Source organism: Ursus americanus, chromosome 7 (genome assembly GCF_024610735.1).
Source record: "Ursus americanus isolate L20-20 chromosome 7, mUrsAme1.1.p, whole genome shotgun sequence".
NCBI lineage: Eukaryota > Metazoa > Chordata > Mammalia > Carnivora > Ursidae > Ursus > Ursus americanus.
In genome coordinates, this window is record NC_142133.1 from 14,643,036 (window position 1) to 14,658,736 (window position 15,701).

Sequence of the window (15,701 nt, forward strand, 5' to 3'; positions counted from 1 at the left end):
CCTCACGGATCGCTTCTCAAGGATCTCCCACGGTCTGTGTTTCAGCAAGGGAGGCTGAGCCCGACTCTTGAACAAATCATCAAACCGGCTGCTTGATTTGGGCATCTTTCCTGCTTTCCGTCCGCATCCCCTTCTCCCCTCAAAACCCCTGCCTTATTTCCTTTCTCGTCCCTTGCAGGTGCCTGACACCCCTCCCAGGCCAGTCTGCCTCAGTCCATACTCTGGGGAGCTCTCCCCCACCCCTCCCCAGCCCTCCTCGGAGGCCTGCCAGCTAGCCGTCACTCCCAAAACATCTGATAAAATGGAGTAATAATGACAGACGTCATTGTGTTCTGTATCCAGAAAACATATTCCGCAAATAGTCTCTTTTAACTCTCACATCAGCCTGTGACATGATTCTGTCTCACCAGGGATGAAGGCAATAACTGTCACTCGAGCAGGTGAAGGGATCATGCGCTCAGAAGTGGTAGGATTTGAATCCAAGTCTCCTTGTCCCAAATACCTGGCACACTTTCCGTTACCAGTGGCCGCTTTCTCAGCCCTGCCCTACTGGGGGTTAATGGCTGCTCAAGGCTTAATCTGTTACTTATGGCAGTGCGGTTTGTATTTTAGGGCCCGGCACTTACACCAGAAGAGTAAGCCAGCATCGGAGAGAGGCTGATGGGAGAGCCTGGGAGGGCCCTTCTGAGTCCCTTCCAAGCAGACCTCAGAGCAGACACCTCCCACTTGACCTGCTCGAGAGAGAAATGAGTCGTGCTCATGCAAAGAGCTTCTGAGGGCTCTTTGCTGCCTGATTCTAGAAGGTGAAGCCAGGGAAGGGACGTGTGGTGGGGATACCATTCTGTGTAATAAGCCGACACTGTAGCGTGTGCAGACTCTTGTTCCCCTTCTCCTCGTCTCCTCTCTGGGGATTTATTCTTTGCCCTGAGGCAGAGTTCTCTTTCAAAGAGTCTAGTCCTGCTGGCTAGGAAGCTGTGAAGCTGGTAACACCCCTACCAGTCCCCTGGAAAGCACTGTTTCCCCTTTCCTCCCTGCCTTCCTTCTTTCCCTTCCTTATTAAATATTTGTTACATAAATGAATGATGAATGAATGAATGACTGAATGAATGAATACATGCTATTCATGGAACCAAGTCATCTAGACAACTCATTCTCATAGATGCACCCGGGGGGAGGGGGATTCAGAGGTTACCTTTTGCCGAAGCAGTGCACAATTTTTTAAAAAGATTTATTTATTTGAGTTTGAGAGAGAGAGAGTAAGCATGAGCAGGGGGAGGGGCAGGGGGAGAGAATCTTTAGGCAGACTCCACACTGAGCACGGAGCCCGACTTGGGGCTGGATTTCAGAACCCTGAGATCATGACCTGAGCTGAAACCAAGAGTCGGATGCTTAACTGAGTTACCCAGGTGCCCCAGCAATGTGCAATTTTTTAAAAATGGATTACCAGTGTAAGCTTTAAGGCCCTATAGCTCTCTGTTAGAGAGGGTAACTCACCAGAAGTCATTTTAGTTTACAAGCAAATGCGTTCAAATGAGAATTGACACAGGCTGCCTATTACATAACTGGACTCGATGGTTGCCCATTCGGTGTAACTGGAGAGCGGCTGGAATAGTTCTTCTATCCTGAGTATCACTCACACTGGTCTGTCTCTGTGCCTGGAGTTCCACCATTAGAGATACATTACTTTGTAGTTGTAAGAGCCTTTTAGACAAGCATTGTCAACAACTCAATATGTGGCTGGTATGACACTAAATTTTCAGATACATTCATTTCTATGATTGGAGTTGCATAAAGATAGTATCATTACCTTAATCAAATTAAAGAAAATCTATACAAGATGAGATTCACATGCTTATTTTCTGAAACTGAGGACACTTTGCGAACTCTGGTTCTGCCTCCCTCCTTCTCTGCATGCCCCCCTGCTGTCTTCTGTATGTGGACATGGGCTCAGCCTCACCTCCTGCTCTTTGGGGTCTTCGGCAGGGCAGAGCCACGTGGATTCCAGGCCCAGAGCTTAGAAGAGGAAGGGAGGGTGTATGACGAAGAACTGGTTTGGGAAAGCAGGAGTGGGACACAAGCAAAGAATAGGACAGGAGAGAGGTCAAGAAGGAGGAGTGTGTGGTGGGGCCAGGAAGAGAACCAGGTGCCCGCTTCCTACAGGAAGCGATGATTTGCCCTCCCGAGCTCAGACTCTAACCCTCTCCCCGTGACTCAGCTTACCGCAGCTTTTCCCGGGCCCGGAATCCTGGTGTAGGGCAATGAGCTGCTTCACCGCTCGCCAGCCCCGCAGCAGACCTCACTGGTGAGCCTGGGGCTGGCTTCAGGTCATGTGATCCTCCGGTCTGATTCAAGGTCGGAGCGTGAGGCTGGGCTTGTAGACTGGGCCTGTTGGGTAGATGTTTGGTTCACGGCTTCCTTGGCATCTTCACAACCGTCACCAAGTTTTAGGAAGAACTCGAAGTGTGACGTGGGTGTGGTCAAGTTGTCCCGTAGGACTGTCTACCCCCAATGCAGGATGCTGGAAATGAAGACAGGGAGTCCAGCAGTGACGGAGCAGTGGATTTCCTTCTTCACAGCAGCTGGCTCACAAGCCTCTGTGCTCTCAGGCCTCAGTCGGAGATCTGGGCCAGGTAGGGGGAGGCAGGAGACAGTGTCAGCCCCTTCTGCAGACCCAGGCCGATGAGCGAGTTGCTTTGCCTGTTTTTTTTCCCCCCTGAACCGAGTTTGTGTATAGATACTGGGTATGTAGAGATCAGCCCTGACCCAACGGCCTTGGATATCAGAGCCATGCACTCTGGCCACCTGGGCAGTGCCTTCTAAAGCATCGGCTCTCTGGTACAAAGGAGAATTCTGGTCTTTGTAGCAAATGACTGCTGCCATAGTTTGCAGTGCAGAAATCATGCCTGAGTCTTTGAGCTTCTGCTAGGCCTTCTGGATGGCAGAGGAGTAGAGAGAGAAAATCCCGCATGGCTCTCACTTTCAGGGCGTTCTTCACGGTTCCCAGGGGCTCTCTCAGCCCCGAGAGCATCTCATTTCACCACCATTGGGTCTTTGACAATGCTTACCACAACTCAAGAAAAGGACTGGTAGCTTTAGCTTCTCCTACTGAGCCAGAGGCTTCTAACCCCCCTCCCACTGCAGCCCACACCAACAGTGCCCGGGACTCCCTTCTGCACTCTTCGAAATCATTGAGGACTCCACTCAGCTTCTCTTTATATGAATCATATCTATCAAGAATTTCCATATTAGCAATTAAGACTGCACATTCTAAAATACTCATTTATTACTTCATTTAAAAATAGTAATAAACCCATTACACCGTCACATAAATAATACTTTCATGAAAAGTAACTACATATTCAGAAACAACAACAAGAAAAAGCCTAGTGAGAAGACTGGCCTTGTTTGCCATTTTTGGAAAGCTTTTTAATGTCCGATTTATTAGAAGTCATTTTGCTTCTTTCTACGCGTCTGCAGCCAGCCTGTCGTACCGGAACATGGCATATTGCTCGTGGAAAACACCGGTGTGCACACGGGATAGCGTGACCATAAGAAAGGCAGTCGAGGCCTTAGTGTTGTTGGACTCGTGGACCACCTTGAGAACCACTGCTTTACGACACTGGACGTGCTAGGTTTCCCAGTGTCGACTGCCTTCTCCTACGCAGGTGCATGCGGGCACACGCACACACACACACACACATGTGCGTGTGTGGTCACACGTGCTTGGTCAGGATCTGGGTTTTGGCCAGGCCGTGATGTTTGGGGGGTAACTGAAAACTGTGCATTGAGCATTGGCATTCTACATGCCTGGCTGGTAACAGAATGGAGGTGCTGGCCCCACCCGTGGGCTACATCGTCTCCTGCTTGGATCCCGGCTCCGTCATGGATAGACTCTGGCCTGGGGAAAATACATCATCTCCCTAAAGCCTCGGTTTCCTCTCGTGTAAAAGGGGACAAGAATAACCTCTCTTCACAGAATGGCCGGGAGGGTCAGGGGCACAGTGTGTGTAAAACCAGCAGGTGCAAGGAGAATAAGTTCTCAGTACATGGTGGATGGGACTGTCACCGTCGGTACCGTTATTCAGGAATGAGGAAAGCACCAGAATATGGTGCCTCTGTTCACTGTTCTCACTCCAGACCACTCATTAGTGTTCAAGGAATATGAATGCATGGAATTTTATACAAATTCGACTTCCTTCAGAAGTTACTAGCCTGACTCAAGGTACGGGGTTAGGCTGATGAGACAAGAACAGGTGGTCCCTGCCCCTGGGAGCTTTTGGTCTAATTAGGGGGAAAAAAGACTTACACTTGAGAAACACAGCAGTAACCAAAGGTGTGCGATGAAGAGTCACAATGAGCAGAGCCGCCAGCATTCACGGCAGTTGTTCACAGATGGAAAATTCTAACACCTGGTACTGGGGACTGGCCTTGGCCCTGAGGTCTGTTTGCCCAGCGTGGCTGTTTTTAGTCCTCCGGCAGCTGCGCGCACCCCATGCGGCGGGGGGAGATGGAGCAGACCGTCCTCAGAGACGGTCACCCAGCCCTCTTCTGCCCCAGCTCCGCTCCCATCCAGAGGTCTAGCTCGGCCGGGCTGGCCTTGGACCTGTGCAGAACAACAGGATGTTGTGAGGAGGACACGGTGGAAGTCCCCAGTGGAGGTTTTCTTAAAAGCACCTTCTGCTTCTCCTTCTTGGAAGCCAGCAGCCCTGTGAGCAGTCGGGCCATCCTGAGACCACTACGCCGGGAGAAGGCCCGACGGGAGGGACGGCCACAGGGAGAGGCCCCAAGACCCCGGAGATATGCACGGAGCCTTCCGCGACCCGCCAGCACAGCCCATCTAGCAGCCAAAGGCAGCCCTGTGAGTGACCCCAGCTAGTATTACATGGAGCAGAATTGTCTGGCGGACCCCAGCTTAGCCAGAGGCACGAGACATAATAACTTGTTGTCTTAGGCCATTGAGTTTTGCAGGGGTCGGTTTCACAAAGATAGAAAAGTAGAAGAGGAGGGCTGGGGCTGGGAGAGAGAGGGAGAGGGGGCGGAGCCACTGAACTGACAAAGTCAGGGTCTTGTAGGCGGCACCCTTCCCTCCCAGCCCCCACGCAGAGAGCAGATCCATCACATGCACTTTTGCTAAGGTGTCTGGATTTGAACTTATATCCTCAAAGGACATCCCATAAACGATTGTCAAGTAGCAAAAACATTCAGGTAACAGATACCAGAGCTGCCGGAAGTTCACCACTAATACATAAGCATATCCCTCCTGGTGGCTGTGCCACTATGGTGGTTTCTCTTCAAGATTTTTAGTTTGCATCCCACTTCTATTGGGACCACCTCATTCCTGCCGCCAGGCCTTCGCTCATGTCTTTCCCCCTCTCTAGCTGCCCTTTCTCTTTTCTCATCCAGTCTAATCCTGCCATCCTTCAAGTTCCCACTTAGCCCATCAACTCCACTGCCCAGGTCACACCCTCCCATGAAGGTCCACAGCACCGGCTGTATGTCACATGCATTTGGCCACTTAGAATCCAAGCATCGCAGGTGCTTAGGGCTGACTGGACTTCAGCAGACGTGGAGTCCAGGATAGGAACCCGGAGCTCAGGGAAAGTGACTCGCCCCAGCTCTCATAGTTACTGGAACATGGAACATCCATACTCCGGCGCTATAGTTTTGGAAACGCAAATTTAGTAAACATCCGAGTTAAAATGGAACCAGACCAGGACTCACTGAGAGCCAGCAACTGCAAAAGCGGCTTATACCTGCGGTAAAATGAAGAGAAATGCTCATACTAGGCAGCTGCAAAGGTGACTTCTGTAAGACTGTACTACATATAAGGGAAGATACTCAGAACCAGCATCACTGGGGGGCAAAGATTAAGATCAAAATAATAAAAATGCATCTGTTCGGTCAGAACCTATAATCTGTACAGTTCTGATGTCATGAATCAAGTCTCTGAATAGCAAAGTGCCTGGCTGGCCAGACGCTGACCTTGGAAAGCACACCCAAGTCACTGCTCCCTGTCTTGACTTGACACCAGCCACCTGTATTTGCAGCCTTAACCTGGCTTAGAAAGTGACTCTGACTCATTAGGGGGGTTGAGTGAAAATGGGAATGAAAACAAGAAGCAGAATCACAGGTAAGTGTAGGGTGTTAGCTTTTGTGTAACAGATTTTAGTGTAAGCGAGCTGATGACTTTATTATCATGAAATTATTGCCAATTTATTTTTTCAGGTGCCTAAGCAATTAGGGGAATCTGATATATTAGAACTGTAAAGACTTTAATTGCTTAAGTGTGCAAAAATGTTTACTCGTTAGGGGGAATCTAATTAGTTAAGTTGATATTCTTGACTTATTAGCTACTTGGTAGCGTGTGAGTATTTTCAAAACGTTAATTGCTTTAAAATTAGTAAATTGGATACTAAGCTAAGTATGAATAATTTAAGTGATTGAAAGAAGTGAACACTTCTTCTCATCCCCCAAAGCCCCTCAGACACAGACAAGCCCTGACTTCTCCCAGGGGTCCAGGGCAGTCACCCAGCCCCTCTCCCCATCACACAGATCCTGCCTTGCTCTCCATTCCTCTCACATGAGTTCACTTTCCATCACGGGGGTAGGGAGGTGGCATCCTCTCTTCTTTCTCTTGCATCACTCAGAGCAAACCCCAATCATCCTTACGTTTTAAATTAATTGGATTGAACGGAATTGAATGGGACTTTTAATTCAATGACAGCAACCTGCCCAGTTCTATAAAGAACTGAATTAGGCCCAGCTCTTGTTAAGAAGCATCCCTGAGGACATGACACAAAAATGAAGGGGTTTCCAGACACTGGGTGGGAGGAAGAGACAGAGTCAATACATTCGTTGGGAACGTACTGTGTTTCTGGATGGTGCTGGTGGGGCAGGCAGGTAGGGTTAAGCAGAATTCCCAGAAGTGGTTCTGAAGGAGAACGTGATGGCTGGCTCCAGCACCATCTTAATGGATCAACAGAAGAGGAAAGACATGACCAAGCAAAGTTGGCTAAGAGTCAAGGCTCCAGCCTCTTCCTCTTTACCCCCCCTGCAGCCCCACCCCTTCACTCAAGGACAGACAAGTATCAGCACAAGGACAGCCACAGGAGGGAGACAGAGCAAAGGTCAAGGGTATAGTGAGCTTGCTTTGGGAGCAAAACAAAGGGAGAAACTTGGGAAAGGCTCATTTTGAAAGAATAGCTCTCAGGAGGGCTAATGCTTACAACAGTCAAGGTGACAGCCAAGGGTTTATTCCAAAGACAGCAGGGAGCTGAGACGAATGCGGCAGAAAGGCCTGGATGGCCAAGAGGGAAGAAAAGAGGAGTAGCTAAGACTGCATGGAGAGGAGAGCTGCTGAGGGCCAAGTGGCCAGAGGCGGTGCTGGAAACACACAGCGTCTTCAAGAGGCAGAGGCAGACCCGAAGACACGCGGATGGAAGAGCCCCAGGGGGAGATCTCCGGGTAAGAAGGCCATGGGGCCCTCCGGCCATCAGGGGTTCAGCAGCAGAGATGAGTGAGAAAACTGCCCGACATGTGGGTCTCGCCCAACGTGAGGAAAAGCATTTGAGTCACATGCATCAAGCCAGTGAAATCTCTGTGGAAAGGTCAGGTTTTCCAGAATATTAACATTTGGGACCACACGCTGGCGCGGGTGCCAAGGGTTTCTACACCCATTGCGAGACCTTTAAAATAATCCTTTTGTGGTGGAAAAAGCTGTTCCTTTATTTGTACAGTATGTAACTTTGCACTTAGGGGGAAAGAGTGATGTGAATCACCCTAAATTTCCATTCCTGTTGAACCGGGTTGTGCTGGGAGAGCCCGTGGACTTGGAAGCAGTGTGCATGAAAAAGCAGCTTTCTGAAGTATTTCAAAAACAATTTCCTTCGTATCTGAACGAAATCATTAGATACTAAATCCCACATGACCGGCTGATGTGGGGAGGGCTGGGGAAGGGCAGGAGCACGAATCCCAACCGTAGTGGCCCGCGCTGAGCAGGGCGCATGCGCTCAGCGTTGCTTTAGGCCGGGTCGGTGCAGACACTGCACCGTGATACACGTGTGATACACCGGCCGGAGGCAGGAGGTAGTGCTAGTATTTACAGGTGGGACACCCAAGGCCCAGAGTAGTTCGGGAACTTGCTCTGCTTCCAGAAGCGCTGGTATTGTAACTCAGGTCTGTCTGACCCCCAGCACCCCTGATCACGGGGTGATGGGGGGCAGCGGCACTGAGGCCTTAGATGGGACCACGAGTGGAGGCTTCAGGCTTGAACCAGGAACCAGTTCTGATGTCCTTAACAAGAGGAAAAGGTGGCGATTCACTTGCTGCCTACCTGACATTTCTTGCTGATATTTACACTTTCATGTGTTTTGGTCTCCTCCCCTCAACTGCTTGGACATCTCCGGCAGAGCGGGACTGTTCGAGAGCCTCTTGCCTCCTGCTTGATACCGTTAGGCTCTGAAGCCCTTCAGTGAAAACGTAACTCACAGACAAGTTTTTTTCAGCCGAATTGCCCCACCCTCTGTAGAGGAAGGACAATCAGACTTGTAGATTTTAAAAATGTGGCAAACAAATTTTGTAAATGCTTGATGGGGGCATTTTCTAAAGGCTTTACAGGTAGAATGAATTTAATGGTGCCCCGAATTTTCTAAAACTTCTCTCATGCTATCTTCAGGTTGATGTTTCACGTAAAAGTTTACATGATTTTTCATCAACTTTTCTGTTAGGTTGTCATGAATAAAACATACATTCTGTGTTTTTTTCATCAATTTTCTTCTGTTTTTTCTGTTAGGTTGTCATGAAGAAAACGTATATTCTGCCTATCAAAATACCACCTGGGACTATCACACTGTCATAAAAGTTATTTTTTGCTTTAAAGAAAAGGGGGCTTGAGAGCTGTCCTTTACATTTTCTACTGGAATAACAGATTGACAATACAACGCCGAAAATATGGCTGGGGGGTGGGGGGAAGAAAGGGGCAAAAAAGAAAAGAAGAGAAAAGGAAACACAGACACACACACACACAGACACACACACACACACAGCAGCTAATGCTAATCCTCCACTGATGTCACTGATGTGTACCTGGGAACACAGAACTGGCCCTACCAGGGTCTACAACGGTTCAAGCAACAGCAACAGGCCCATGACTTTCTGACCGGATTCCACTTGCTACTCCTTCCCGGTACTGACATGCATAAAGGACCACCAATCGCCCTAACTTTAGCAATAACTAGAACAACAGCTTCCCAGTTGAAGGAGGGACATTCTCCCACAGGGTGCTGCCAGCTCGGAACGTGTGGGACCACAAATGTCCCTTGGCTCATTAGAGCAGGATCGAGTCTGGGCACTGCCTAGTTCAGAGGGGGAAAAAGGTTTCCTGAGGGAGACTCAGGCAGTGGTGGTGAATCGGCTATTGTCAGAGGGGACTTCGGGGAAGTCCGGCGTTAGGAAGGCCCCCGTTTTGTGCAAACTGATCAAATGCAGATGTTGCCAACGAGCTGACCTTATTCAGCGTGACTTCACTGGAGACTGAATGGCAGACAGCGGGTTAGCAGTGCGGTGAAGGCCTGTGTTGGCGAGAGGGCGTAACTGTAGCTACAGCGGCAGGATGTGGATGACACCGGACAAACGTCTCTTCTATTGATAAATCCATCTTTTGCTTCCAAACGGTTTATACCAGGGAGACGTAGTGAAAAAGAAATACAGTTCCAGGCTTTTCTAGGTGTCTCCCGTGTACATCAAACTCTGAAAGAGATGAAGGGAAAAAATATTAAAAATGGGCCCAACCTTCCGTCTTCCTGAAATATCAGTTTTCATATAAAACTCATCAGCTGAGCTAAGTATTAGGCTTGATCAATGGCAGGAAACTAGGGGATCAAATGCTAATAAATCAGAAACAGATACCCCCTCTTGAGCCGAAAATATATCACAACACTGAAAACGAGGAAATCAACTGATGATTTTTTAATGCGTGCGCAAGGAGAAGATGAGCTTTTTTTTTTTTTTTTTTAAATGCGGGAGGGCTGCGCTTTAAGTACCAACACAGAATAAGATTCTGAAACACTTTAATCAGACCGGGACTTTCACGTAAGCAAAAGAAACAAGAAAGATCCAAATATTTAGTGAAGTCTGGATACAGAGGCGTAATCTTAAAACGTTTGTGCGTGAGCCGATTGAAAGATGGCAAAGTGAACACATTAAGAACTCAGCCCTCGCACCTCTTTTAAGACTGTATCATTCTATAATCCAACTCCCTTCTTAGTATTTTTCTTTTATTCATTTTAATTTTGTAAAGTAAACGTTTTATTGAAACAAGGCATAGATACAGAGCAGTGCACAAATTGTCAGTTCACAAATTCATAAGCCGACTGGATTTTCATACAGTGGACCCACCTGTGTCACCAGCCCCCAGCTTAAGAAACAGAACATGGGCAACACCCCCAGGAGCCCCTCTTGTTTTGTGCTCCCCCGAAGGTGATGACTATTCTGATCTGCGACATGTACATTTGCGTTGTCTGTTTTTGAGCTTTATATAAATGGAATCGTACAGTAGGTATTCTTGCATCGGCTTCTAATGCTCCCCACTGTGTTTGTGCCATTTATGCGTGGTGGTTAGTGGTGTATTTGTTAATATTTTAAACTATTGCTTTTAAATAATACATATACAGTCATTTCATTAATGCAGTCTTGCAGGTATAGAAACGATCTCTGTTTATTTCAGCAAATTGCCCAGTGTCAGCACTCAGAAGAAAGTTCGAAAAAGGAACCAGCCCCCAGCAGAAATCACAAAGAATCCACTGAGCTGTGATAAAGTTCTGAACTGACATGTCTGTAATAAAAGGCACATTATCACCAACAGCTTTGAAATCTTCATATTTGTTTTCCATTTATTTATCTTAAAAATACACATGCAATTATTTTTTTTTTCTTTGACCCACCTTAAACAAGAACCCAGAGAGTGTGGTCCTGCTCTCTGAATGGAAATGGTTTGCCTCTGTGAAAACAGGGAGCTAAATTAAATTAGAAGATCCTGGTAGTCAGTAGGGCCGAATTTCCCTTCCTTCCTACTCTCCCATTCCACAATCTATCACCTAGAGTAATTAAGACCAGGGAGGTATCATCTTCACTGGATTAACCTTAACTAAATTGTACTCATTCAACATGTGCCCTTTTGATTAGTCCGAGCAGGGCCTGCTGTCTCGGATACACCCACCTTGTAATTCTACGCACTTAATTAATTTCAGATGAATAGCAGAGGGGATAAGCTAAATTCTCTGATTAATAAACTATAAGTCCTTATGTGTGTCAGAGTAGCTCAAGGTTTTCATCTTTCCTTTATTTCTGTGCCCTGCAAAGGTGAATGGAGATTGAAACACACACACACACACACACACACACACACACACAGCTGCAATTGTGTGAGGCTGGTGAGCAGATCCTTGAACAGTTTTTGTCATTTTGTAAAGGGCAGACCTGGAGAGAGAAATTTTGCAAGAATTGTTGGTAAAATAGATCGTTTTTCTGTGAAGCAGAATTTTGAATGTCCTTTTACATCTGGACCTAGGTCTTTAGTTTTTATTTGCACGTATTTCCTGTTTTAGGTACATTCTCTGTTACAAAAATTCAATATAAATGTCACGCATTTTGTATTTTTAATGCATTACTCAGAAGTAAAATACTCTGAGTAGTCTGAGAACTTTTCTGAGAAATGGCTTGAAATTATGTGTTTAATCATCAAATTTAACAGCTTTCAAATATATAATAAAAATACGCCCTCATGGGCATCTCTGACAGCAAAGAAAATGATTTTCTTATAATAAAACAGATCCCGAGGATGTTTATATGCTATAATTTATCTCATATTAAAGGATGGCTAGAAAATTATATGATAGATTTACAGTCTCTCCTTCAACCCAGAAAATTTATATGTCTAGTTATTAGTGACTTAAAAACTACTATGATTTGCATAATTATATATAAAGAGTTCTTATGAAATAGCTTTCATGTCCTATGATTCAGCTTACTGAGGTCAGCTATATTCAGGGAATTTAAGTTACTGATACTTAGGGAAGGTAGCCAACATAGCTGTTAGTTTCTTAGGTTGGTATGTAAGGTATTCTAGTTACATAAGACGAAAATACATATCTTAATATTCCTTATGTTATGTGTTTAATTAAGCAAGAGATTTTTTAAAGGTCACTAAGCTCTTTTATATAAAAAAATCACTTAAGAAACTGTATCCTCAACTCACTTTATATTCAGATGTTAGGGATGTTCCGATTTGTTTCCTAAGATTGAGTCTTTGTTCCAAAATGATTTAAAAAAATAAAAAGAAACCTAAGTGATTCTGGTAGTATTTTCTCCCAGTTCAGAAAACTTAACGGTGCGATTCTTGTACTTCATTTTTAACCGCACCGCAAATTCCCAAACTATGAAATATTCCTACAAGTTAAAGTACTGCTCAATAATTTACCATTAACTGAGTGAGCGTGGAAGATTTTACTGATCATTCTGCTAATTGCTTACTTGTGAAAATTCTCAAAATGGTGGAGCCATTTGGCTAATTGAATGCAAATATTGAATAAGTTTTGATTGATGACACGGATGCTGATGGGCTCGTCATTTTTCAGGCTGCAGCCGCTAAACGTCTTATCAGGTTTGTGTTATCTCCTCCATCTGAGACCCGGCACAGGGGCATTTTAACTCATGTCAGGAAATCTTATTCTCTGCCTTCCCTAAAACCAGATCCTGATTTGACCTTTAAAAAAACCACAAAAGCCAGTAATTTAAGTCAGCCCACACCTGCACCATCTTCCAAAATATCCTCATATGAATGCCTAGCACATCTCACTCCTGAGCACCTCCGGCGGCTGAAAAGGACAATTTATTCTCTCTAAAGAACAAAGTACTGACATTGCAGTTTGTCTTCTTTGGGATCGGAGGGAAGTTGAGATATTATTCATGGAAGGGCAGCTGAGCTTGGCCCCGTGATTTAGATTCGCTATGCAAACCAACAACTGTTTTTGAATGATGGCATCAGGTATTTACATAAAGGGACTTAATAGTTCCTTAGCCTGGTTCCGTTCTGCTGTTTATGTGACACAATCAGAAACCTTGCGAATACTGTTTTAGATGATACATCGCCAAGAAATTTTACATTAGGGAAGTAACCATATTATCTGGGATTGCTAGCTGTAGGGGAAATTGCTTAGTTAACATTTCACACTTAAAAAAGAGATTAATTCATTAGGATTTCCCCGCAAAGTATGGTATAGTGGTCGCATCGCCAAGCAGTGTCATCCCTGTGCGCCTCGTACTCCTGTTGGCCTCTTTGAACAGGACTTACGTCAATAAATTCAAGTTTTTGTTTTTGCTTACGATCGGCATTTCAGTGAGGACAGGTCCACAGAAAATAATTGAGGATCTGGATAGTTTTTCGATATAATTAGAAGCGGTTTATCACCCTGTTTTTGAAGAGCTCCGCTTTCCGCAGACCCATGGCTGTCGCCTCTCGGACTGGGTACACGCGTCTCTGAGCCAAGCCCGGGCGCTCTGGGCCAGTTCGCGTTTCTGCGCTTCGGCGCTCGGATCGTCGTAGCCCCCTCGTCTTTTTCGGGCGTGTCTCCGAAAACACATTGAAGGTCGTAGCATTTCTACTTGCGGACGGAGAAGCTGGACAGCAGGGTGCAGGTGCCGGCGAGCGGCTGCGGCGGCTGCGGCGGGCGGGCGGCGGCGCGGGGTGCGGCGGACGCCGGGGGCGGCTGGGACCCGGGTGGGACCCGGCTGGGGCGGCGAGGCTCCGCGCACGTGGCTCTCTGCGCTGCCGGAGCTCGGCCGGTTCGTGCGCGCCGGTGCCTGGGGTTCTCGCCTGGAGCCCTCATCGCCGCGCCGGGCCCGGAGGCAGGGAGGGAAGGAAGGAGGGAGGGACGCGCGGGGTGCGGCCCACAGCGGAGGGCGCGAGTGACGCTCGCGGCCCCAGGGCTCCGGCGGGCGTCCTTTGCGCGGGGTCCTGCCGAGCGTGCCCCGCGGCAGAGGGGGTGTCCAGAGGCGCCGAGGCTCGGGGCGGACCGTCGGCGGGACTCGCGTGTGTGGGTGGCGAATGGGAAAGCCCGGGGTGGCGGGGCTGGCGGCAGGGGCCGCTGCGTGGAGAAGGCCCTGCACGGGGCGCAGCGGCCCGCCCCTCCCGGCCTGCAGGTTTCCGGGGGGACCCGCTCCCGCAGCGAAGGGGCGCGGGGCTGGCGCAGTTGGAGCCGGGGGAGGTGTGGGGACCTGGCCCTGGCGCTTCGTCGGGCGGCAGCCAAGCGGTCTGCAGCTGCGCTCCCGCCACCCTCCCGGGCCCCGGGAGCGGCACCCGCGGAGACGGGCGAGAGAGGCCGAAAGGGTTCGCTAGGACCCGAAGGGCCCGGGTGGGAGGACGAGACTGCAGGCAGGTGGCCGCGCGGCCCGGGACCGGACAGGGTTCATGGAACCACCACGAGATTGGAGAGTTTGGGGGCTGGTTGTAAATAAATTCGGAATCGGGCTAGGGGCTGACCAAACACCGAAGAATGCGCTTGGTTCCCCCTTGCCTTTCCCGGTTCTCCCCAAGCCCTTAAACTCGGAGCGTGCAGTCGGGGCTACAAGGGAGCCTGCGGGTCGCGGGTTACACAGGCGGTTTGCAGAGGTGGAACTGCCCCGGCCGCTTCTTGCCCCTGGACAGAGCCGCTCAACCTCCACCCGGACTTGGGAGTGACCCGGGCTTGACCTCTACCGCTCCCGCCGTCTTGGCCCGCACTGATCTCAGGACCGCATTCTCCGCGGCCCGGAGGCCCGGACGTCTCTGACTTGGCTCTTTCGTCCGGGCACAGAGCCTCCAGGCTGGGGTTGGGACGGGAAAGGTGCCTTTCCGCATGGGGTGGGGAAGCAGGGGAGAAGATCCAGATTCTCCGTGTCGCCTGCGGGTCGGGGCCTGCGGTGGAAGAGCGGAACCTCTCCAGCCGTCCTGGCCAGCCAAGTTCAGTATTTCCCGAGCCAGGCCCGGCAGTCGGGCCCGCCCTTGGAGGCCGGGGCTGGCGGCGAGGGTAGGTTCCTCCCCAGCCCCTTGAGAAAAGAAGCAGTGGGGCCACGGAAGTTATGGACCACGGGGCTCACACCATTCCCGCACTGCCTTCAAACTCGGGGGCCTCCCTAGCCTCCGCGGTTCCTAGGTGCACACCCCGTTCCTCCCGAACCTACTTCCCGCGGCCGCCGCAGGCACCCTGCGCGCTCAGCGGAGGCCCGCGGCGGTGTGCACTGGCCTGCGCGGGGAGGGCGGTGCGGGGCGGAGAGGCGGCCTCTCCGGGTCTCCCGCCTGTCACATCTGCACTTATTTAAAGCTCGGCTGGTGGTCCGAGATCTCTGGAATGCCAATTGCGGACCTGGCCTCCTACGACATTTGCATTGATTAGTGGGGGAGGCCAAAGGCGGGGGAGGTGGAAAGCTTTGGGGAGACCGGAGGTTCACAGTATTCTTCTTGACCCGGGTCCGCGAGCTACCCTGCCGCCCAGCGACTCCCACCGCACCAGACTGCTGAGTGTTCACGGAACAGAGACCTGAACTTCAGGAAGATTTGCTTTGTATAGTAGCGGGCCCTAGCCTTTTAGGTCGTACATCGTGGTCGGCGGGCATGCACACACAACCCTCCATCTCTGAAGGCTCCAGCGCTGAGTCAGGCAGAGAAG

General features: G+C 49.3%; 1 long non-coding RNA gene across 1 annotated transcript; it reads right to left on the reverse strand.

The window, feature by feature from the left end:
• Positions 1–3,315: 3,315 nt before the first annotated feature.
• Positions 3,316–14,126, reverse strand: LOC148109630 (uncharacterized). The gene is made up of 3 exons (XR_015725162.1): positions 10,941–14,126; positions 9,506–9,747; positions 3,316–4,603 (listed from the first exon to the last, which is right to left on the reverse strand). It is a non-coding gene; the product is annotated as an uncharacterized LOC148109630 (long non-coding RNA).
• Positions 14,127–15,701: the final 1,575 nt, after the last annotated feature.